We start from the raw sequence: 24542 nt of genomic DNA, 5'->3' as shown, positions 1-24542 counted from the left end.
TTTCTGATGCGGCTTGGATAACGCCTCTCAGTAGTCTCTGATTCTTGTTGTTGAGGTGCCTCCTCTATTTGGTTTCCAATGTATTGGGTGTCATCATCATCAAGTACATTCCCTGCCGAGGTAGATGCTTCAGGTTCATTAACGTCTTCCACAGTTGTCTCTGTCACAACCATGGGTTCGACCCTTGCTCTCGACTCTACCAGTTGATCCACATGACGCCTTATCACATTATGACCAATATCTACTGTGTACATCAGAGGTCCTTGTCTGGCCCGAATTGTTCCGGACTGCCATTTTTCGTTTCCATAGCCCCTTGCCAACACTGGTTGTCCTACGTCGAAAGTTCGAGTGGTCTTGTTGTTAATATGCCAAAACTGTTTGTTTTCCACTTCCCTCCGCACATTTGGTTTTAACAAGTCCAACTTGGACCGCAACCTCCTGTTATAAAACATCATGGCAGGACTTTGGTTAGTCACTGCATGATCGGCGTTTCGATATGACATCAGGAACTTGTCAACCTTGTGTTGCAGCGGAATCTGATCATCGTTCATGGCCTTAATTGCCTTTTTGAATGTCTGGACAAATCTTTCAGCCAACCCGTTTGTCGCCGGATGATATGGGGCAGAGGTATAATGTTTTACTCCATTCTTCTTTAAGAATTGTCGGAATTCTTCCGATACAAACTGTGGTCCGTTGTCCGAACAGACCTGTTCTGGCAATCCGTTCCTTGCGAATATTGTTCTTAACACCGCAATTGTCTTTTCTGAAGTAGTGGTATTCATCTTGATGACTTCTGGCCATTTGGAATGTGCGTCCACCGCGATTAGGAACATGGAGTCCATGAATGGACCAGCAAAGTTAATGTGTACGCGTTGCCATGGGGCTGAAGGCCATTCCCATGGGTGTAGCGGTGCTATCGGAGGTGCATTTTGCACTTTTTGGTACCCAGCGCAGCTTTTCGTTAACTCCTCAATCTGTTGGTCAATACCCAGCCACCATACATAAGCCCTAGCAAGACTTTTCATTTTAACTCCCCCCAGATGACCTTCATGCAGTTCGTTTAAAACTCTTTCCCTTAACTTGGGAGGAATAATCACTCTTGTCCTGTACATCAAGGTACCATGGCAGACGGACAGCTGGTCTCGCCTTGCCGAAAATGCCGGTAACAGAGGATCACCCCGTGTTGGCCATCCTTTCACTGTCACCTCGTAGACTCTGGACAGTGTCGGGTCGTTCCTGGTTTCTCTTTCAATACTTGCATTGGTGACTGGTAAACACTCGATGATGGTCGAATGAAATAACTCAACAGGGTCAACTTTCGTCGTGTCTTCTTCTTCAGGTAGTGGCAGGCGCGACAGCCCATCAGCATTGCCATGCTGTTTCGTACCTTTGAATTCTATTTGATATTGATGTGCCCCTAGGAAAAGAGACCATCTCTGGAGACGCTACGCTGTCATCACCGAAACACCCTTCTTAGGGTTAAAAATGGATACCAACGGTTGATGGTCTGTCAGAAGTGTGAATTTTTGGCCCTGCAGGTAATGATTAAACTTCTTCACTCCCCATACAAGGCTAAGAGCCTCCTTATCGATCTGCGCATAGTTGCGCTCAGCGGAGGTCAATGATCTGGATGCAAACGCGACTGGCCTTTCCGTGCCATTTGGCAACTTGTGTGAGAGTACTGCCCCAATACCATATGGAGAAGCATCACAAGCCAACCGAATAGGCAGTGTCGGGTTGAAGTGAGCCAACACTTCCTCTGAGGTGATCAATTCTTTGCTTTTGCGAAATGCCTTCTTACAGTTTTCGCCCCATTCCCATGGTACCCCTTTCTGTAAAAGAGCGTTTAACGGGTGCAGTACCGTGGATAGATTTGGCAGAAATTTATGGTAATAGTTAATTAATCCTAGAAATGACCTCAACTGAGAGACATTCTCCGGAGCGGGAGCCTTTACAACTGCCTCAATCTTGTCAGGAGACTTATGAAGCCCCTCCCGGTCAATGACATGGCCACAGTACGAGATCCGCTTCTGGAAGAACTCACATTTCTGCCGATTTACTCTAAGTCCATACTCTTTCAGTCTGTTGAGCACCAGTTCCAAGTTTGCGAGATGTTGTTCATCACCATCACCTGTGATCAGAATATCATCCAGGTAACATTGTGTGCCTGGAATTCCCTGTAATACCTGCTCCATGGCCCTCTGCCAAATTGCTGGAGCCGATGCCACTCCAAAAACCAGCCTATTGTACCGGTACAACCCTCGATGCGTGTTGATCGTGAGGTATTGGCGTGACTCTTCCTCAACCTCCATCTGCAAGTACGCCTGCGCCAGGTCTATCTTGGTGAAGTGTTTCCCACCAGACAATGAAGCGAAAATATCCTCAATCCGTGGAAGCGGATACTGCACCATGTGAAGCACCGGATTAACGGTGATTTTGAAATCTCCACAGATGCGAACCTTCCCTGGATCTCCTGGCTTGTTGCTCGCAGGACGTTTCATAACGGGAACAATGGGCGTAGCCCACTCACTCCAATCTACCTTAGACAGTACACCTGAACGTTCTAGTGCTTCCAGTTCCGCTTCAACAGTAGGTCGTATTGCATAGGGTACCGGTCTGGCTTTAAAAAATTTTGGTTGTGCATGTTCATCAACCTTGATGTTTGCCGTAATTCCTCTCAGTGTTCCCAGTCCCTGCTGGAACACCTCTTTAGCATCATCCAATATTCTGGACAATCGTTTAGGTTTGACATCTGTTTCCCCGGAATCTACCGTTAGTGCCTTCAAGGAGTGCCAGTCCATATTCATTTTCCTAATCCACTCCCATCCTAGTAGTGGTGGACCTCCTTCAGGTAGCACATATAAGTCCATTACTTGGCTTTCTTCGCCCTTGTGGACCACTTCTACCTCTATTTTTCCGATGGGGTACACTCTTTGCCCCGTGTATGTTTTCAATATAATCTCCGTATCCTGTAGGGGAATATGTTGGAATAACCTTCTGTAATCTTTCTTATTCATGACCGTCAATGCTGATCCAGTGTCCAATTCCATTTTTACTTGGACTCCTGCTATCTGAAGAGTGACCCAAATTGTCTGGAGATCTGCATCCTTACCAACGTTGTGTACTCTTAAGCTATCCAGTTCATTACTGCTAGCGTCTGAATCTGACTTCTGTTCGGTCAAACTGTTCTTTGTCACCTTGTGTACCTTTGCGTATTTTCCTTGCGGTGACTTTTTGTTGCTGGTCTTCTTTCCTGACCGGCATACTTTAGCTATGTGGCCAAGCCTGCCACACGTTCTGCATTCTTGGTTTTTAAACCAACACTGGTTCTGATCGTGCGTTGTCTTTCCACAACGATAACATTTGACTGAACTCAAACCCAATTTGTTTGTACCGAGTTCCGGTGACCGTAGCTGCATTACTGCCGTGCCTCTCACTGCGGCTTCGTGTGCTGCTGCCATAGTGACCGCCTTCTCAAGCGTCAGCTCATTCTCCTCGAGCAGTCGCTTTTGTGTATCCTGTTTAAATAAACCACACACAAATTTATCTCGTAGTGCCTCTGTCAGTCCCGTTCCAAACTGACAATATTTTGCTAGCTTACGTAATTCCATCAAATATTCAGCATTGCTTTCATTCTGCAGCTGCCTTCTGTCGTAAAATTTAAATCGTTCCGCTAGCATCAGCGGCGTGGGGTTTAGATGATTTTTCAGGACAGTAACAATCTCCTCGAACATCTTATCTGCCGGTTCATCTGGTGATACAAGGTGTTTCAATTGCCCGTATGTCTTCGCACCCATTAAATTTAATAATGTTAGTGCTTTATCTGCATCAGGAATTTTATTTGCCTTACAATAATTTTGTATGCGTTCTACAAATCTTCGATGTCACTATCAAAGGTATTAATATTCCCATGTTTAGGCATCGTTGCAATTTATTGTATTTTTATGTTATCCAAGATGGCGGCTTCCCGCTCTTGTCGTCGTCCTCCGCCCACAAAATGGCAGTTTTCCCGCACTTGGCGGTCTTCAACCGTCCCCCGACGCTGTCTCCGCTTCACCGCGGCTCTCGCGCCTTCACTTTCCCCAGACGCTGCGCCTTTTAGCCCGAATGCGGCCCTTATCTCCGGTCGCGATCAATGTCCCCGCGCTGCGCCTCTCGCTCGAAAGCGGCCCGGCCCTTATCTCCGGTCGCGATCGATCTCACCGCCCTTATTCCTCCGTCTTCCCAGCCCCGTCTGTACAGCCAACGCGGTTGACTTTCTGTCGCGTCGCTGCCCGGCTTACCCACCACCGAGGTAGAAAGAAGAAGCTGACAGTCGCTGATGGAGGCTTCGAGGTCAGGATGTCTTCTGCACTCCGGTTTCTCGATGCCTGCCACTCGACGTGTCTTCCAGTAGGGTGATGAGGGTGGAAACCTCTCTTCGACGTCCTGTCTGTGGACGAAGCCGCCGTGGAAATAACTGCCGCAGGGTAAGAATCGGACTCGTCGCCACTGTTAAGTCTGTGTGTTATAGTGATAATTACTACACAGACTACAAGAGTAAATTCAACAGGTCTTTACTGGTTGGGGGTAGGGACTATACTGAATACAATATTACTACACAGTGCTTATATACCAGTGTGGTCACCACCGGTATTACGTATACAGCAGCCAGAGAAAGTAGTACATCTCTTAAGGTGGAACAGGCTTAAGTTCTCTTAAGGTGGAACAGGTTACATACACCACACAGGCAAGATTTACTATTAAGTCAGAAGTGGCAATTTTCTGCCTGGGGCTCAAGGATCATATCCTCATCCCACACCTACCCGAGTGGCAGCCATTCAATCAAGGACTGATTCATGTGATACGCAAGAGTCTTCCCAACAAAAATAGATGTTTGTTTAACTGATTTAAACATAGCTCAGTAAGTGTAAATTCTAGAAGTGAATTTAAAGTCAAAGTGTCGGCTCTATGTACATTGTCAGGAACTGCCCCGAGGCATTATTTTTGTGTTTAAAAATTCCATATTTGCAAGACTGGATTAATTGGGGAGTTTCTAAATTGCTAAAAAGTGGTGCACTTGGGATCATTAATATGCATGTCAGTGATTTCCAGACAACACTGGAGCTGATGAGCTGGATATGTCAAAGCTCCATTGGGAAAGGATTTACTCTGTATTAATCGATGTGGAAATGGTGCTGAGCCCACAGCTCCTGGAGTGAATTCTGCAGAAGGTTTCACACCCAAAATGTTTCCATTTCCAGCGTTGAAGAGGGAGCTGTACCCTGCATGTATCTAGGCCTGAACAGAGCTCACAGTTCAGGTTAAAGACCTCCAAGGCCTGGTTTCTGCTGTCTGTGCTCTTAATTTTTTTAAATTTTTGAACTTTGATTTTTCACAATATTTAAATACTTAACTGAATTTAATGGGAGGAGTCAGAATTTTCCTCAATAAATTTCCATTAATCATAATTTCAAAATTTTTACTCTATTAAGTGACACTTTAATATTTTACTCAATAGGGCAGTATGCGGGTAATATTGCAGTAGCAACGCAGGCTGGGAAGTGACAGCGCACCACATAATAGGCTTGTGGCAAAGATCTACTGGAGCGGCGCAACACGGGAGCGGCTCAGCGTAGTGACAGCACTGTGGCAGCCGACAATGGACTTCACAGGATCAGTGTGAGTGGCTTTAACAGGATGTCAGGTACACACAAGTCACAGACTGAATCCTCCGAATGACCGTGGGCACAGTTACGGGACATTGACTATTTTCATAGAAGATGATTTGCTGGACAGGTTAAGGAAGTGATGTCTCAGGCGTGTTCAAACACCAATTTAATAAAAGGGCCCAGGGGACCCTTATATTATCATATTTTAAAAGATCCCTGTGTTTTGTGCAGGCAGTTGCCGTGGACGCCTGTCGAGCGCCCAGACCAATATGGGACCATGCGCACTGTATTCGATTTTGCCATGCTCCTTTTGGATCATGAAAACGTGCGAGATACATCGCAATTTCTCCCCCAATGATTTAGCCCTTGGATATTCCTTCCTGCAGTACATGCACTCTCCCATAAAGTCACATGTGTCAGCCTTGGCTCAGTAAGGCAATCTCACCCCTGAATCAGAAGGTCGTGGGTCCAAGCCCCACTCCAGGACATGAGCACATATTCGGCAACAACCATATATAGTACCTTTAACGTAGTAAAACGGCCCAAGGCGACTAAGGCTGACATTTCAGTGCAGTACTGAGGGAGTGCCCCATCTGCATTCTCAGGTGGGTGTAAAGGATTCTATGGTACTGTTTGAAGAAGGGCCTAGCCAACATTTATCCCTCAACCAAAAACATTAAATAGGTTTTCTCATTGCTGTTTGTGGGACCTTGCTATGTGCAAATTGGCTGCTACATTTCAACAGTGACTATACTTTAAAAGTACAGCATTGGCTGTGAAGTGCTTTGGTATGTCTTGAGGTTGTGAAAATCGCAATATAAATGCAAATTCTTTCTTTCTAAATTGTATAACTTTGCCTTTTTCACTTTAATGCCTTACTTGATTAATCTTTTACAACAAATTTCTCTCATGTTCATATATGCCCAGTTCTATTTTGAAGTAATATTCAAGCCTTATCTTTATGCTTAACCTTCTCCCAGATCATCTACCAGGTTAAGGAAGATCAGGACTGTTGATGCCAGGAGTAGAATTGTACAATCTTGGTGGCGTTATATGTTAAAACAGGCGTTCTCAACCCGGGGTTTGCTGCCCCCTAGGGGTCCGCAAGCAGGTTTCAAGGGGTCCGCCATAAATAACTTCCGGGATTCTTTTAAAAATCAGAGTTTAAAAAAAAGAAAAATACACCGTCGCGTAAAGGTGGGATCGAGCTGCGCAAACTGGCGGCTCCGGCCCCGACTCGGACCTCTGCTTACCCCCTCCTGAATGTCTGTGCATTGACAACAGCTACTGCTGCTGAGCCCAGGTCCCCGCTTGCTGAGAACGGAATGAGGCAGCGGTCGCTGAGCGCAGATCCCCCAGCTCAATCTCTCCATCCTCTGCTCTCCTCTCCCGAGGTCCCACTGTATATTTCATTCCCCCCACACTTGTCCTAACACCACCATGTGTGGGTTGTTAATCCCCCTCCCCCGAGCTAATTGGGGCAGTTGCTCTTCTACTTTCACCCCTCGCTCCCTGAATCCTCTCACTGCCATATGTCACCAGCGACAACTGTAACCCATTCAGTTCAAGTATCCCATGGCTATTGACATCAGCCAATGGCAGCTTCACACATGCGTACGCGGTTCCGTTTCAGATTTGATATTTTTTGTCCTATTGTTGTTATTCGCACGGTCGCGATTGTCAACCAAATGATGAAGGGGCGAGGAAATAGGCGGCAGCTGCAAGGAGGAAAGGAGCTGCTGGAGTCAAACAGTGAGTTGCTGTCTTCGTGGAGGAAGAAGAGCGGAATATGTCAACATTAGGAAACTATTAGGATTGACACTTATTACCAGCTAAACTGAAACAGTTTGCAAACTCATTGAAATATTCTGCACTGTCTAATTTTTCCCCCCATTTTCTCTCCTGCTGTCTTCAAAGTGTTAACTCGCCCTGTAGTATAGTTACAAGGGTGCTGGCAGCTCTTTGGTGCCGAACCTCATTCATTCTTCACCTGCGAGCCGATACCTTGTATTATGTCCATGTATAATTGAGACACGGACAGCAGGAGTTGATTATAACAAGTCTTTACTGAATGGAGACAAACGGGAAACTGAAACTACAGAAGATTGCTAGGGCCTTTTATACAGGGGTGGTCACTGCCGGTACTGCAGTCTGAGACCAGTTATTCCCTTAAAGGTACATACACGACAATTCCTCCCCTTTTAGATAAACAGTACATAACATTCATTTAACAACTAAATGATAACTAATTACAATCACAATTACGGTTGCTAGATACATTGGTTGAAGTTAAGCAATTATAAGTTCAGTCTTTGAGGAGGCTTCCTGATTCTGTCTGGATAACGCCTCTTTGGGGTATCAGGTTCTTCTGGCAAGGTTGAGTCGGGATCAATGTCGTTGTTTGGTTCATCTGCTTCCAATATCACCGATTCTGCGGTAGCTGCAATTGGTACATCGGTTTCATCACCAGGTGTATCAGATCGTGGTGTGGAGTTGACGTTTTCCAGTGACTCTAGAATCTGGTCAGCATGGCGTCTTACAATGCTCTCTCCAACGTCCACGGTATACATGAGAGGTCCTTGCCGTGTACAAATCGTTCCTGGCTGCCATTTCTCTGTGCGGTAGTCCCGGGCCAAAACTGGTTGACCTATCTTAAAACTCCTGGTCGGCCTTTCATTCATATTCTGAAACTGCCTGTTCTCCACATCTCTTCGGACGTTTGGCTTAACAAATCCAAGCGGCATCGTAGTCTTCGATTGAAGAACATCATGGCTGGAGTTTGGTTGGTAACCACATGTGTCGCATTCCGGTAGGCAAACAAGAAGTTATCCACCTTGTGTTGTAGGGGTATATCTTCATTACACATTGCCTTGATAGCTTTCTTGAATGTTTGAACAAACCTCTCGGCCAATCCATCAGTGGCTGGATGATATGGGGCAGATGTGTAATGCTTAACACCATTGTTCTTTAAGAACCTCCGGAACTCTTCAGACACAAACTGTGGTCCATTGTCAGAACAAATCTGTTCAGGCAGCCCATTCCTGGCGAATATGGTTCGTAAGACTGTGATAGTTTTTTCTGTGGTGGTTGAGGACATTTTTATTACCTCTGGCCACTTTGAATGTGCATCCACCGCAATTAAAAACATCGAGTCCATGAAGGGACCAGCAAAATCAATGTGCACCCTTTGCCATGGAGATGAGGGCCACTCCCATGGATGTAGAGGGGCTTGTGGTGGGGCGTTTTGGACCTTCTGGCATCCTGTACAGCTCTTGGTCATCTCTTCGATTTCTCTATCGATTCCCGGCCACCACACAAAAGCTCTGGCTATGATCTTCATTTTTACCCCTCCCAGATGACCCTCATGAAGCTCATTGAGCACTCTATCCTTCAATTTGGGTGGAATTACTACTCTGGATCCACACATCAAGGTTCCTCTGCACACTGACAGCTGTTCTCTTCTCGGCGAGAATGCTGGCAGCAGTGGTTCGCCATGTGCTGGCCATCCCTTCACCATTAAATCATAGACCTGGGATAGTGTCGGGTCATGTCGTGTTTCCTTTTCTATGTTTGCATTCGTCACAGGGAGACATTCGACTATAGTTGAGTGGAATATCTCCATTGGATCCACTGCAAGTTCTTCTTCCACCATCGGCAACGATAGGCGCGACAATCCATCAGCATTTCCATACTGTTTAGTTCCTTTGTACTCGATGTCATATTGGTGTGCCCCTAGGACCACCTCTGTAGCCGTTGTGCTGTCATTATCGGTACGCCCTACTGAGGGTTGAAAATGGAGACAAGAGGTTGATGATCAGTTAGTAGAGTAAATTTTTGACCGTGCAGGTAGTGATTGAACTTCTTCACCCCCCACACTAGGCTGAGGGCCTCTCTGTCAATCTGGGCGTAGTTACGCTCGGCTGAAGTTAACGAGCATGACGCAAAAGCTATCGGCCTCTCTAAACCATCAAGGAATTTATGTGACAGTACCGCCCCAATGCCGTAGGGAGACGCATCACACGCCAGTCTTATCGGTAGTGATGGGTTGTAGTGAGCCAATACTTCTCTTGAAGTGATTAAGTCCTTACTCTTCTGAAAGGCCCGCTTACAGTCATTGCTCCATTTCCATGCTACTCCCGTTCGTAGTAGGGCGTTCAGTGGGTGCAGCATTGTGGACAAATTCGGTAAAAACTTATGGTAGTAATTCACCAATCCGAGGAATGACCTCAGTTGCGACACATTTTCAGGTGCTGGGGCCTTAACAACCGCTTCAATTTTGTCAGGGGACTTATGTAACCCCTCTTCAACAATCACGTGGCCACAATACGATATCTGTTTCTTAAAAAACTCGCACTTGGGGCGGTTGGCTCGCAGCCCATGTTCCCGTAGTCTACTGAGCACCTGTTCTAGGTTGTTAAGGTGTTCACTGTCATCTTCACCTGTCACTAGGATGTCGTCCAAGTAACACTGAGTCCCCGGAATCCCTTGCAGGACTTGTTCCATCGCTCTTTGCCATATCGCCGGAGCTGATGTTACTCCGAATACCAATCGATGATACTGGTAAAGACCTTTGTGAGTGTTTATCGTGAGATACTTCCTAGAGGATTCTTCAACCTCCATCTGCAAATACGCTTGTGCTAGATCAATTTTTGTAAAACGCTTCCCTCCAGATAGTGAGGCGAAGATGCCTTCTATCCTTGGAAGAGGATATTGTACTGTGTGAAGGACTGGGTTCACCGTCACCTTGAAGTCCCCACAGATGCGAACCTTCCTTGGCTCCTCAGACTTATTGCTTAACGTTTTCTTCATGACAGGAACGATGGGTGTCGCCCACTCGCTCCAGTCTACCTTAGACAACACGCCTGCATTCTCCAGATTCTCCAGCTCTGCCTCGACGGCTGGGCAAATTGCATATGGTACCGGTCTTGCTTTGAAAAACTTGGGAATTGCATTCTCTGCTATTTTTATCGAGGCGGTTATGCCTTTAAGAGTGCCCAGTTCTTGTTGAAATACCTCTTTGGCGTTAGCTAAGATTGTTGACAATCGTCCAGGAGTGACGTCTTCATCTTTTTTACCATCCACCGTCATTGCATGAATGGAGTGCCAATCTAAGCTTATCTTTCTGATCCATTCACGTCCCAATAACAGTGGTCCACCATCTTGCAGTATGTAGAGATACAATTTCCGTATTTTCTTGCCGTTGTATTCGACAGGCACCCTTATTTTTCCTCTGGGGTATACTTTTTGCCCCGTATACGTCGTCAAGACGATGGATGTCTCTCTCAAGGGTATGTGTGAAAATAGCCGCTCGTAGTCTCGTCGATTCATGACAGGTAGCGCTGATCCTGTATCCAATTCCATTTTAACTCGGGACCCTGCTATCGTGAGGGTGACCCAAATGGTTCGGTGATCCTCTTTTGCGATTACATTGTGAAGTTTGAGACAGCTTAGTCTCTTGTTCCCGGGTTCACTATCGCTCATCTGGTCTTCGGAACTACTGTCCGTCATCTTTTGTACTTTCTTGTACGGTTCCTTAGTAGCCTTTTTGTTGTCGTTGGTCTCCTTCCCAGACCTGCAAACTCGTGCAATGTGTCCCATCTTTCCACATTGCCTGCATATTTTGTCTTTGGACCAGCAGTCCTTCTGGTCATGGTTAGTTCTGCCGCAGCGATAACATTTTGCAAATCCCCGTGTCATTTCGTGGGTGCCGTATTCCTGTGGCTTTTGTTGTATTTCCGCAGCTCCCCTGGCTGCTGCTTCGTACGATACTGCCACGCTGAAAGCCTTATCTAGCGTCAGCTCTTTCTCTGAGAGTAACCTCTTCTGGGTTCCTTCATTCAGGAGTCCACAGACAAATTTGTCCCGTAGGGTATCTGCCAGTCCTGCTCTGAACTGGCAGTGCTTTGATAGCTTGCGTAGTTCCGTAAGGTACTCAGCATTGCTCTCATCTTTATGCTGAGTTCTCCTGTGGAATTTAAATCTTTCTGCTATCAGCAGCGGTGCAGGGTTTAGGTGTTCCTGTAGGATAGCAACAATTTCATTAAAACTCTTCGCCTTCGGTTTGGCTGGAGTAATCAGGTCCCGCAATAGGCCGTACGTTCTAGCGCCCATTAAGTTTAGCAATACCGATGCCTTTTTCTCATCGGCTATTTCGTTTGCCTCGCAATATACCTCGACTCTTTCCACATACGTGGTCCAGTCCTCTATTGTATTATCAAAGGCAGTGATACAGCCAGTCTTCGGCATCTTGAAAATCTAAAATGGCGCCTCCCGCGCTTTGCCTTCTTCCCCGATTTAACAAAATGGCGCCTCCCGCGCTTTGCCTTCTTCCCCGCTGATTAAGATGGCGCCTCCCGCGCTTTGCCTTCTTCCCCGCTGGATTAAGATGGCGCCTCCCGTGCTTTGCCTTCTTCCCCGCTGTTGCTAGCGCTGCTTTCCGCTGTTTCCGTTGCAACCTGCAGCTCCTCGCGGTTTTCTGCGCGTTTAATATTTCTTTTTTTATTTTATTATTTTCCCATCGTGGAACAACCCTGTGGGACTCTTGCCTCCCTCTTCTCGGGTCCGTACGCTGCCCGGCTTCGTAGCACCGGCCGCGCCCTGTGTGCTCCACCCTCTCTCGCTCTCCTCTTCCCGACAACGCTGCTCGGCCCCGTTGCAAGCTACCCGCTCGAGTTCTCGACCGCCGCAGCCCAGGAAGGATCAGTGTACTACCTGCCACCAGTCCGATTAGCTGAAGCACCGTCGACAGGAACCAGGCCCCGCTCTCGACAGCTTCTCCTGTAATCTTCAACTCCGCTGACTCAGGGGCGGATGCCCATGGTCGACCCCCATTTCTACTGCTTCTTTCTTCCTTCTGGCCTCAACCTCTGCTCACTTCGCTTCAGGAATGGATCCCATGAGGTGGTGCAGACTGTAGGTAAGTTCGTATCTGCTCGTCGCCAATATTATGTCCGTGTATAATTGAGACACGGACAGCGGGAGTTGATTATAACAAGTCTTTACTGAATGGAGACAAACGGGAAACTGAAACTACAGAAGATTGCTAGCGCCTTTTATACAGGGGTGGTCACTGCCGGTACTGCAGTCTGAGACCAGTTATTCCCTTAAAGGTACATACACAACACCTTGAGTGTTAGCAGTCTTGTTCTACCAAGGAAAGCTTCACAGGCAGGCCTGATTGTTCACTCCCAGTGTTGGTCTCCAGCTCGGATTTCAACCTTCCAGGACTGTCCTGGAATCACCAGGAATAAAACATTAATCTGGGCACTGCTAAGAGCAACTGGGGGGGAAAAAAATCGTACCGGACTTAAAAAAAGTGTTTTTTCATTTTCATTGTACACTTTTGTCTATTAGTTAGAAAAGTATTGGAAATGGGGAAATAGGCTGTTTGACTGACACTGGGACCAGCTGATGAGCGGGAACAGTCGGTGAGGGAGTCGGGGGTTGCGGGGGAAAGAGGGAGCCTGGGGTCAGGTGACTGGGGCTCATGTGGAGGGAAAGAGGGAGTGGGATGGGTGTGGGGGACCAGTATTCTCTGCAGTGCCAGGATAGCAGCAGCAGTAACATGGTGAATGGGAGTGGCGCTGAGAGAAGTTTTATACAGAAAAAATACTTGGGGGGAAAATTGAGTCGCGCTCCCTTTGGGGCGCTATCCTCACCGGGGCGCTACTTTTAGTGCTCCAAAAAAATTAGCTCCCCTGCGGCCAAAATTCATCGGTAGCGCCCCAAGAGGGAAGGGGGGCGCTACTGCAAGCGGGGCCTTGCGCAGCGTGACCCGGGGCCCACCTGGGCCACCAGGGGTCAGAGTGCCAGCAAAAGAGCCCAGCACTCAAGAGAAATGCCGGGCTCACAGAGCACAGCCGGCACCCCGCAGGGGGGCTGAAGAGGAGGCCGGGGATGGCAACGGGGGCAGGTGCTGGCAGGCGGCCAGCAACAAAAATGGCCGCCCGGCACCTCGCCTTTAATTAGCGCCGCTCCAGCCGCAGGTAGGCTCTCCTGACCCTGTCGAACATAGCATCCAGCGGTAAGTCAGGCGGCGCTGCCGAAGATCGCGGCTGAGGCGCGAGCGGGGCGCTGCACATGGCGATGACGTCATCGCCGGTGGCGCAGCACCGCAGGGCGCTAACGGTTACCGCCGCCACTAACCTCACACTGAATTTCGCGGGAGGCGTTGGCAGCACCGTGCCCGGCGCTAGTTGCTTTGCGCCCCGTTAGGGCGCTAAGGGGAGGCGCAAAGCAACCGAATTTTTCCCCCCTTGTGTTGTGTTACAGGGGGTCCGTGAAAGGGAGGGGTGCATCAGAAGCAAAAAGGTTGAGATCCCTTGTGTTAAGTGGTCTATGCTCCCTCACCAGAAACATGCTCCTGTCGCTCGAGAGCAATGTACACCAGTACCTGTAGAGCATCTTTGCTGAAACTGGTGTTGCCACTGCTGCCATTGAACCTCTTTCCACTCCTATTCTACAACCCACTGTTAGATACTTGGATATCTCAAACATTCATAGGGGTTATGTAGCCTTTAGCTGATTCAAAAATATGAAAAAGGCAAAGCAGTCCGCTTGACCAACACCCCATCCACCACCTTAAACATTCACTCCCTCCACCACCGGCATACCATGGCTGCAGTGTGTACCATCTACAAGATGCACTGCAGCAACTCACCAAGGCTTCTTCGGCAGCACCTCCCAAACCCGCGACCTCTTCCACCTAGAAGGACAAGGGCAGCAAGTGCATGGTCAAACATCACCTTGGAAATATATCGCCGTTCCTTCATCGTCACTGGGTCAAAATCCTGGAACTCCCTCCCTAACAGCACTGTGGGAGTACCTTCACCACACGGACTGCAGCGGTTCAAGGAGAAGGCGGCTGACCACCACCTTCTCAAGGGCAATTAGGGATGGGTAATAAATGCAGGCCAAACGATTGCCAGTGACGCCCACATCCGGAGAGTGAATTTTAAGAAAACATGGTGACTTTGCTGGCAAATGGGAGTCAGGATTTTTATGAATGGAATTGTGTCACGCTCCAAGTTTTTAATTATTAAATAAATTATAGACATTTCTGTTTATATTCAACTGGAAAGAGTTAACGAGAAGCAATATGCTGTTTAAATTGAAAACCATTTTCAAAACAGCTGAACAGTTTCTTTTTAAAATGGTGTGTTAAACTAAAATAAATGACTTTCAGGAAAATGCTTTCTGCATATCTTGGTATATTTTCCTTTGTTGCAAATCACACTTCATTCACACGTGATAGCATCGAACAGTATTGAAAGATAGCAATTTTGTTGTGAGTGCAGTTTTAATACTTTAATATTTCATCCAGAGGCATTTTAAAAGCTCATTTACAAATTTAACAATTCAGCCTGTCAGTTGTGCATTTTTTACATTAATTTAAAATGAAATTGGATTTGAATTGCAGGACTTTGGACCCTTGACCACTTAAGTATAAAAGGACAGCATCATAGAGTGAAACAAAAACAGTAAATGATCATTTACAACCACCAAAATATTTCAAGGATCAGCAGAGTGTCACTAAATAATTTTTAAAATCCTTTCAAATGTAAATTTTAAATATCATTTTATTAAATTGCCACGATCTATGTACCTTTCCCACCACGCCCCTCCACCCCTACAGAATAAATGCTGAATTTAGTCAAGAAATTCTTCCATTAAAAGCATACAACATGAGTCCGTTAGTTACAGAAAAACATGCCACTCTAATTTGTCAAAGCCTAAATAAATAATTCTATTTGCCAGATGGATTTTTGTCTGTCATGCAAATATTTATTGTCACAAATCTAGATTGCATTCCAGATGGTTGGACAGCCAACAAGATATTGAAGACGCATTATATAAAAGTTCATACTGTAATTAGAGTTCCCGTTGCAATACAAAATGATGGGAAATGTTACTTCATTAAAATAATTTTGATGAATAATGGACCAAATATTCCACAGAGAAAATAAATTAATATTCCATGAAGCCTATTGCATAAAATTTGCCAGCCTGGATCTTTACACCATCAGGAGAGATATGATTACAGACCTCTCTATACATGTTTGCATGGGTCACCTCCCACAGTGAACATATTGCAAACTGCCAAAACTCATGACAAATTCGGTTATCTGATATCGCTGTTCGAGGTTTAAAGGGAGATTATTTGCAACTTAAAAATGGATATATTTGCATTAGAAAGAAAGACTTGCATTTATATAGCGCCTTTCACGACCACTGGGCTTCTCAAAGCATTTTACAGCCAATGAAGAACTTTTGGAGTGTAGTCACTGTTGTCATGTGGGAAACGCGGCAGTCAATTTGCGCACAGCAAGCTCCCACAAACAGCAATGTAATCATGGCCAGATAATCTGTTTTTGTTATGTTGGTTGAGGGAGAAATATTGGCCAGGACACTGGGGATAACTCCCCTGCTCTTCTTCGAAATAGTGCCATGGGATCTTTTATGTCCACCTGAGAGAGTAGACAGGGCCTCGGTTTAATGTCTCACTGAAAGACGGCACCTCCAACAGTGCAGCACTCTTTCAGCACTGCACTGGAGTGTCAGCCTAGCTTTATGAGCTGAAGTCCCTGGAGTGGGACCTGAACCCTGGCTCAGAGGCAAGTGTGCTACCAACTGAGCCACAGCTGACACTGTTACAAGAGTGTGTTGCAAGGCAGCAATACAGTGAGATGTTCAGGAAAAGAATCATAAACCATAAGGGACGCTTATAAATAGTTTGAGTTCATATGAATCGTAATATGGAACTAAATTAGCAATCTATTTGGAGCCACCATAAGGATGGTAGAAATGCACAATTGTTTTTTTATTCATTCTCGGGATATAAGAGTCACTAACATTTATTGCCCATCCCTAGTTGTCCTTGAGAAGCAATAACAATTTGGTTTTTATGCTGATCTTAAGTGGATCTTATATTACTGATTGTATGATGTAAAATGATCATATTTGTGTTTAAAAATCTGAACTCTGATTGTTCTCCAAAATGCAACATTGATTTACCACTTCTCACAAATGTATTTAAGTGGGCAATATCGCCATATTGTGGAGTTTTTGGATAGTCAGTAAAGAGTCCGCTGAATACCAGACACCAGGGCATGTTGGAATTGTAGCAGATGCATCAAATGATTTGTGATTTCCAAAATATTTTCAGTAAAGGCTTGAAACAGGTTGGAGGACGACTAAAACGGTTTTATACTTTAATAGATGATGGAAGCATCACTGCCTATGTAGAAGGAAATGTTTTTAAATGCTAATTCTTTATTTATTTTCTTAGTTGTATGGAGCATGAATTTGTGATACATGAGCTTCAGTGACATCACACTAATAAAGTCATCTGCCCACATTAAGCCTGACTAAGCTTTTAATTACCAGCTAATGTGGTCAATATGGTAAGCAAGTGTGCAGACCTTTACTGGAGACATGGCTATAAAGGAGCAAGTTTGTAGTTTATGGTCCATGACAATGTAAGTCTCACAGTTATTGCTGGGTAAATCTGTCAAATTAAATTAATCAGCATTGCACAAGGGGTTACACTCTGAAGACACTACAGATTTGCAACATGGGCAGAACTAGGAATAGCCATGAAACCTTTTTTCCTTTGTTCCTGGGATGTGGGCGTCGCTGGCAAGGCCAGCATTTATTGATCATCCCTAATTGCCCTTGAGAAGGTGGTGATGAGCTGCCTTCTTGAACGGCTGCAATCCGTGTGGTGAACCTACTCCCATAGTGCTGTTAGGTAGAGAGTTCCAGGATTTTGACCCAGCGATGATGAAGGATCGGTGATATACTTCCAAGTCAGGATGGTGTGTAACTTAGAGGGGAACTTGGAGGTGGTGGTGTTCCCATGCGCCTGCTGCCCTTGTCCTTCTAGGTGGAAGAGGTTGCGGGTTTGAGAGGAGCTATCAAAGAAGCCTTGGCGAGTTGCTGCAGTGCATTTTGTAGATGGTACACACTGCAGCCACGGTACGCTGGTGGTGCAGGGAGTGATTATTTAAGGTGGTGGATGGGGTGCCAATCAAGCGGGTTGCTTTGTCCTGGATGGTGTTGAGCTTCTTGCGTGTTGTTGAAGCTGTACTCATCCAGGCAAGTGGAGAGGATTCCATCACACTCCTGACTTGTGCCTTGTAGATGGTGGAAAGGCTTTGGGGAGTTAGGAGGTGAGACACTCACTGCAGAATACCCAGCCTCTGACCTGCTCTTGTTGCCACAGTATTTATGTGGCTGGTCCAGTTAAGTTTCTGGTCAATGCTGACCCCCCAGGATGTTGAGGGTGTGGGATTCGGCGATGGCAATGCCGTTGAATGTCAAGGGGCGTCGGTTAGACTCTCGCTTGTTGGAGATAGTCATTGCCTGGCACTTGTGCGGCATCAATGTTACTTGCCACTTACCAGCCCAAGCCTGAATGTTGTCCAGGTCTTGCTGCATGCGGGCATGGACTGCTTCATTATCTGAAGAGTTGTGAATGGAACTGAACACTGTGCAGTTATCAGTGAACATCCCCATTTCTGACCTTATGTTGGAGGGAAGGTCATTCATGAAGCAGCTGAAGATGGTTGGGCCTAGGACACTACCCTGAGGAACTCCTGCAGCGATGTCCTGGGGCTGAGATGATTGACCTCCAATCACCACAACCATCTTCCTTTAAACTCATATAAATAATGTTATAATTTCCCCATGGAATGTGTGCAGCAAGACAAAAAAAAGACCTAAAGAAAACAGAATATGCTAATAGTTAATTATTCCTTTTCCTCTGCAGTTAACATATCAGAGGGAACAAACCTACTTTCACGTGGCATGGTTTTCCAATCGATGATATTGACATTTTAAAAAACACAGTGACTACTACATTATACCATTTTCCAACTTATGTTAATATTACTGGCTTAGACCTGGAAAGGATTGAATGGAGGCAGCCTATATAACTTAAGAAAAGAGGTCCAACTCCTCTCTAACATGTGTTCAATTTTGGGGGAGGGTCATCTAATCATTTTTTTAAACCTGAAAAACTGCTCCCCTGCCCCTCCCGCCTGGCTACCATTTTGAGCATGAGATAAGCAACTATAGCTTCCTGCTCACATTCTGCCTGACCCTATTTCCCCGATATTGTATGATACAGCGACAGCCTTACCATTGCGCCTGTAAGATAGCTTGAAGAAACAGAAGCAGCCATACTCCCCAACTATTTTTATATATTTTATACGACACATCTATATATATAAAGCGGCTCTTCTGTCTGTCCCGATGTCTGTCCCGATGTCTGTCCCGATGTCTGTCTGTCCCTCCGTGTTCTATACGTTTGAAAGTTATAGAGCTTACCGACGCGCGCGTCGCCTCAAAAGAAAGCTTGCAATTCCGGACCGGTCATAGGCGTATTTACATTTCGGCCGGACAAAAATCCCGCCCGCGGTATCCGAAAAACGTTCAGCGTTCTGCTTATTAGCATCTCATTAGCGACCGTGTGACGTCGAGGTCGACCAATCGGACGGCGGGTTCCTGGCGCGTGTCATCCTACAGTTGAGTGTCGAGTGACTCGACGATTGACCAATCCTACGCTTCGGTGACCTGACCGGTCGACCAATCGGTGTGTGGGCGGGCCTTATCCTTCTGAACCGAGGTGAGTGGCCGCCATCTTGATTTTTCACGATTTTTTCACGATTTTTTCCCCCACACTTTCAGTGTGTTAGGGAAGTAAGGTAAATATTTTAATGATGTGTTAGGGAATTAAATAACAATTTATTTGTGTTTTAAATTGTGTTTAGCAAATGCGCACGCGGTGGGCGGGGCAGTTGGCTCCTCGTTCGAGACCAGGCCTGTGTCCGACCCGAGGGGCCACTTAGTTAACCGGCAGCCGAGCCCTGCCTCCTATTCACATCTACCGTCCTTCTTGCATGGGCCTACCGAGCGACTCCTACTCCCTCCTCCTCTTTTGCTGCTCTCTATTTGGCGAAAGATGAGTTTTAAAAAAAAAGGAGGCCGCCAGTTGCGCGGCTGCCTTGACTACGGCACGCATTCGCACGGCCCCCGTTACCCCGGCAACGGGGCACGCCGGCGGTCTTGAAACCACGCATGCGCACGGCCCGCCACCCCGTGACGCCAGCACGCATCAGTTTAAAAAAAATGAAGAGGCTGCCAGTTGCGCAGCCGCCTTGATGCCGGCACGCATGCGCACGGCCCCCGTGACGCCAGCACACAGCCTCGGGAGATCGCGGGGGGTGCGAGCCTCGGGAAATCGCGGGGGGGGGAGAGCCTCGGGAAATCGCGGGGGGGGGGAGAGCCTCGGGAAATCGCGGGCGGGGGAGAGCCTCCGGAAATCGCGGGGGGGGGGGTGGAGAGCCTCGGGAAATCGCGGGGGGGCGGGGAGAGCCTCGGGAAATCAAAAGTCCCGATAATAGCAACTTCTATTGGTATAGCATCTCCATGTACAAGAACATCTCACGGCAATTAATGAGAAAGAAGGCTGTAAGCACCTAAAGCACAAACAAAACGATGAGGCATTTTTGAAGTGGCAGGGCAGAATGATTTGGATGAAGAGTTTCAGAGGGCATTGGCATTGTGATTGAAAGCTGGATCACTGATGGCAGAGCAGGAGGAGTGAGGTACAAACAGCAAACCAGAGTCGACGGGGGGGGAGAGCCTCGGGAAATCGCGGGGGGGGGGGCGGGGAGAGCTTCTCTGTTCCCCCCCCCCAGTCGCTCTCTGTTCCCCCCTCCCCCCAGTCTCTCTCTGTTCCCCCCCCAGTCTCTCTCTGTTCCCCCCCCCCAGTCTCTCTCTGTTCCCCCCCCCCCAGTCTCTCTCTGCCACCCCCCCAGTCGCTCTCTCTCTCTCTCTTCCAACAACAACATGCCCTCGAAAAAGCCTCGGCAACGCCGGGCTCACCCCAGCTAGTATAATATAGTGTGTGTGTGGGTGTTTGTGTATGTCTGTATTTAACAGCACTATACCCTTGTAAGAAATAAATGTACATTTGCATTACGTTGCCTAAATGCCACATACAGTTTCTTTACGACACGCTGACTCCTGAGAATCACTCTGGTTGCAAGTTCTCGTCTTACAAAATGGGAATACATATGGAGTGTATGGAGTGAAGCATAGGGCCACTACATTGTAGCAAAATGTTCAACGTGTGGATAACATACAATTAATTGAATTAAACTCAAACCTCCATCTTTAGTAAGACATGTTCCATATGTGCTTCTGTAAAAGAAACAAAGGGGCTCGTGGGTCATATGCTTAGGGCAGAAAATGCCCAACATTTCAAGCAGTTAGTAAATTGTAAGCTAAGCATAAAACCAACTTCCAGTCTTTACGAGTCAAAAATAGAGTCTGTTTTTCACTCGCACAAGTCTACTGCCTTTGTGACTTTGCAAATTCAAATTTTAGAGCTGCAAGCCTTCAAATTACTGTTAACCTTACAACAGGGAAAAAGGTTACAGTCGCATCAACTTCCCAAATATACATCTGTAGTTGGCTATTTTAAAGAGAATTTCCTGTGCAAGCCATTTACACAGCCCAGGGGCACCCCCAGTACAGGCCTGCCCCTCTTGTAGGTCTAAGTGCTGGCTGAGATGTATAGGTGGAAGAGATTGGGGAGGAAGGTGGATGAAAGCTGACTAAGCCACGTTTCTTTATACTTATGGTAGTTTTTCTCCCCATCCGTTATATGTCGTGCCCTTAGTATAAAACAATGCTCACAGGCACTGTCACTAGGGAAAACGTGTCCAGCAGAAAAGTCAAGTTAATGAATTAATCCAGTATGATTTGGACAGGTTGGGTGATTGGGCAGAAGCATGGCAAATGCAATATAACGTGGATAAATGCGAGGTTATCCACTTTGGTGTCAAAAACAAGAAGGTGTAGGTATTCGTGTTGACCTCTAGGGACGAATGCCTACTAAATAATTTAGTTCGACTTCAGATGAATAATTACTAAGTTGTTTATTAACTGGAACTGACGAAATACAGTAGGTAAGCTGGCTTTACACAGGAGCAATGCGAGGTAGGTTTTTCTCTGACGGGGACTCCACGAGGACTGAGTCCGTAGTCCTCGGGAGAGCGTGATGACATCATCACGCTCAGTCGCGTTTTCCCGCTCTTCGGGTGTCACGTGACCGCGTCCTGACGTTAGCGCGTTGGGCTGCGCTTGGGGCGGTCACGTGACCCGCGCCGATACGTCGGCGCGTTCACCCGGTGCGGAAGCTGGCCGTTGAGGCTGAAGTCACGACCGCGGGAGCAGGAGCTGGAGGCCGAGCTGAGCTGTCGCTTGCCGCGGGGGATCGCGTCGCTCATGTCTGCTGGCCGATGCGGACGATGTCGCAGTAGGCCGGGCTGTGCCGGCGGCCGTCATGGAAGGCCGAGTCAGGCCGGCGGCCGCCGCGCGTACGTCACGTAATGCGTGACGTGACGTCAGCGCGCTAGGGCGCGTCTTAAAGGGGCAACGGCCCCCACAGGTAAGTTAAAGGGGCAACGGCCCAAACAGGTAAGTAATATACATACAGTTAGGTTAAAGTGAATTATATACATTAAATATGTGTAAGGGACACCCGGTGGAACCGCCACATGCACCCCCCCAGAATTCGCTTTAACGAAAGTCCAAAGATGAGATGGTCTGACGAGCAGGTGGTCTCAGTGGGCGTGCTGTCTCGACTTGGCGGGCGAGGTCTGAAGATGCTGGTCATAACTGGATCCTTACGTGCGTCAAGGCGAATAAAACATATCCGTCAAGTGAAGGACCGTGGAGGCGTGCGACCTCTGCTGCCCGTGGTTCGAACGGGCGCCTGGGCGAAACAGCGGGCCGTGTCATGGAGGTGGACGATCGTACCGACGATGGGCGGTTGATGGTCAGGCGGGCGATATCAAAATATGCTGGCCAACTCATGGTGGCTTGCAAGCCGGGCAGGCGTGGATTATGGCTTTGTCGACGTTAGCGAAAAAAGAAAAACACAAAGTCCCCAGTCTGACGAAATCTGCAGGAGACTGGAACGCACGGAACGGTGCGTGCCATAGTGCTACGACGGTAACACAACAGAGAGTGAAGATACAGGGAGTTGTAACTCGTCAAAGAATACATGTTTCCTTGGGTGTTCGACTGTAAATAGCAAGGATTGTCCCTTTTTCGTTTTTGAATTTCTGATGCTTCGAAGCTGTGAGGAGCTTTTAGGATGATAGTAGGACTAATAGGTTCACTGGGCCTGTGTTGAGCCTCATTTTTTTTTTTTGAGTCCTCTTCACTGATGGGAGTGACCAAATCGAGTTCTTCATTAGGAAGACAATTGGAAGAGCTACTGTCCACACGGTGACGCAACAATTTTACCCCTCGATTGCCCCTGCCAAAGTGTTTGAACTAATAGCTGGTGAGGCAGCAACATTGAGGAAGCGATTGAGCAAGGGGGTGTGCATCTTGAGCTCCGTTTCTGACTCTTGTTCTACTTGTCTGTTGAGGACTGGGCTATCAATCACACGCATGTCAAAGGCAGATCCTAAAAAGGATGGTTTGTGAGTCTCGTTGGCTGTAGCGATGGTGTAAGGAGGCTGAGCTGTGGATTCATTCTAATATTTCCCAAACAAGCCAACCTGAAGGATTCACTGAGCGAGACTGCTACGTAGTTGTTCTTTTGGGCAATTAATGTTCCATGTGTGTCTTCCGAAGAAAATGGTCACCTTCATTTCATTAAATCGCTGAGAGGCTTCCGGGAACGCCATTTCATATAGTAGAGCGGACAGTAGTCATCGGTGATGTCTCATCTCAATATTACATTCAACTCTGTGCCTTGTGGTGCTAAAGGAACTGGAAGTTAACCAGGCAGACTAGGAAACATTTGTTATTTATTGTCAATCGACGTGCAGCTGTGCTTCAAGTCCTTGATGGGTACAGCTTTGCACGAATCCCGTGCCCCATAGCCCTGGTAGGCAGGTTACTGCTGAACTTGGCACGGACCATGCCACTGTTTCAATGAGCACGAGTCTTGTGTGGTTTACCACCAGGAGTGACAGTGCTGTTCTTTGCTTTGTAGACGTAGGCACATCTTGTGCCCAGGTAAAATTCTGTTTCATCGCGGCAATAAACCCCCTCAATCCTCAGGAGAGCAGTGCTCTCTTTGGTTTCGAAAGCCTCGTTTATAGCCAGTAAACGCAGTTTTGCAGAACATATGGATATTACAAGGCCTGATATCAGTAATGAAACAGTAGAAGGAATAGTAACCTGCTTTCGGTAGGTTTTCTTTCAATGTTCCTGTAGGAAGGTTATTCGTTCGGCGCTTGTCAGGTCGTTAAAATCAGAGTGCAGGCTTTCGACCTTCTGTAGCTTAAAACCTGTTTATAGCACGTGCTCTATGGAGAGGAATCGCTTCCGGACCCTTGTGCTGATAGACCAGAGAAAGGGTGGGACGGACCGGGCCGTCGTCGCTTTCGGTGGGGGGAAACTGCCGGAAGGGTGGCAACGCTGCTTGTTGTTTCTGTTGACTTAGTGAAACTACTGCCGAGAAGGCGGCACGCTTCTCTTACTCGCCGGCAAGTATGATAGGTAACACAACCAGCAGGCCGACGGGCTGGTGCGTCGTCAGCGGGGAACGAGTCTTCGCATTGCACGAGGGGTGGATCCTCGTGGCTTGCGAGGGATGGGTCCTCGAGGTTTGCGAGGGATGGGTCCTCGTGGTTCGCGAGGGATGGGTCCTTGTGTTTCGAGAGGAGCGAGTCCTCATGTTTTGGGAGGAGCGAGTCCTCGTGGTTCGCGGGGGTGAGTCCTCGTGGTATCCCCGCCGGGCGCGCTCCGATCTTGTGGGCCCGAATGTGCTGTACCCCGCGCTTGGAGAGATTTATACTTGCCGTTGCGTTGGACGTAGGGGCGGACGACCCGCATGGCGGTAGAAAAGTCGACCACGGG

At 47.4% G+C, this 24542-nt stretch overlaps 1 pseudogene; it reads right to left on the bottom strand.

Moving 5' to 3' along the window:
• Window positions 1-23513: 23513 nt before the first annotated feature.
• On the bottom strand, window positions 23514-23808 carry LOC147110624 (large ribosomal subunit protein eL33 pseudogene; annotated as a pseudogene).
• Between the last annotated feature and the right edge of the window lie 734 nt (window positions 23809-24542).

Source organism: Somniosus microcephalus, chromosome 11 (assembly GCF_052327205.1).
Source record: "Somniosus microcephalus isolate GS21.2 chromosome 11, FLI_Smic_1.0, whole genome shotgun sequence".
Lineage (NCBI taxonomy): Eukaryota > Metazoa > Chordata > Chondrichthyes > Squaliformes > Somniosidae > Somniosus > Somniosus microcephalus.
The sequence above is the reverse complement of the archived record's forward strand: the minus strand, read 5'-3'. Positions and strand labels throughout refer to the sequence as shown.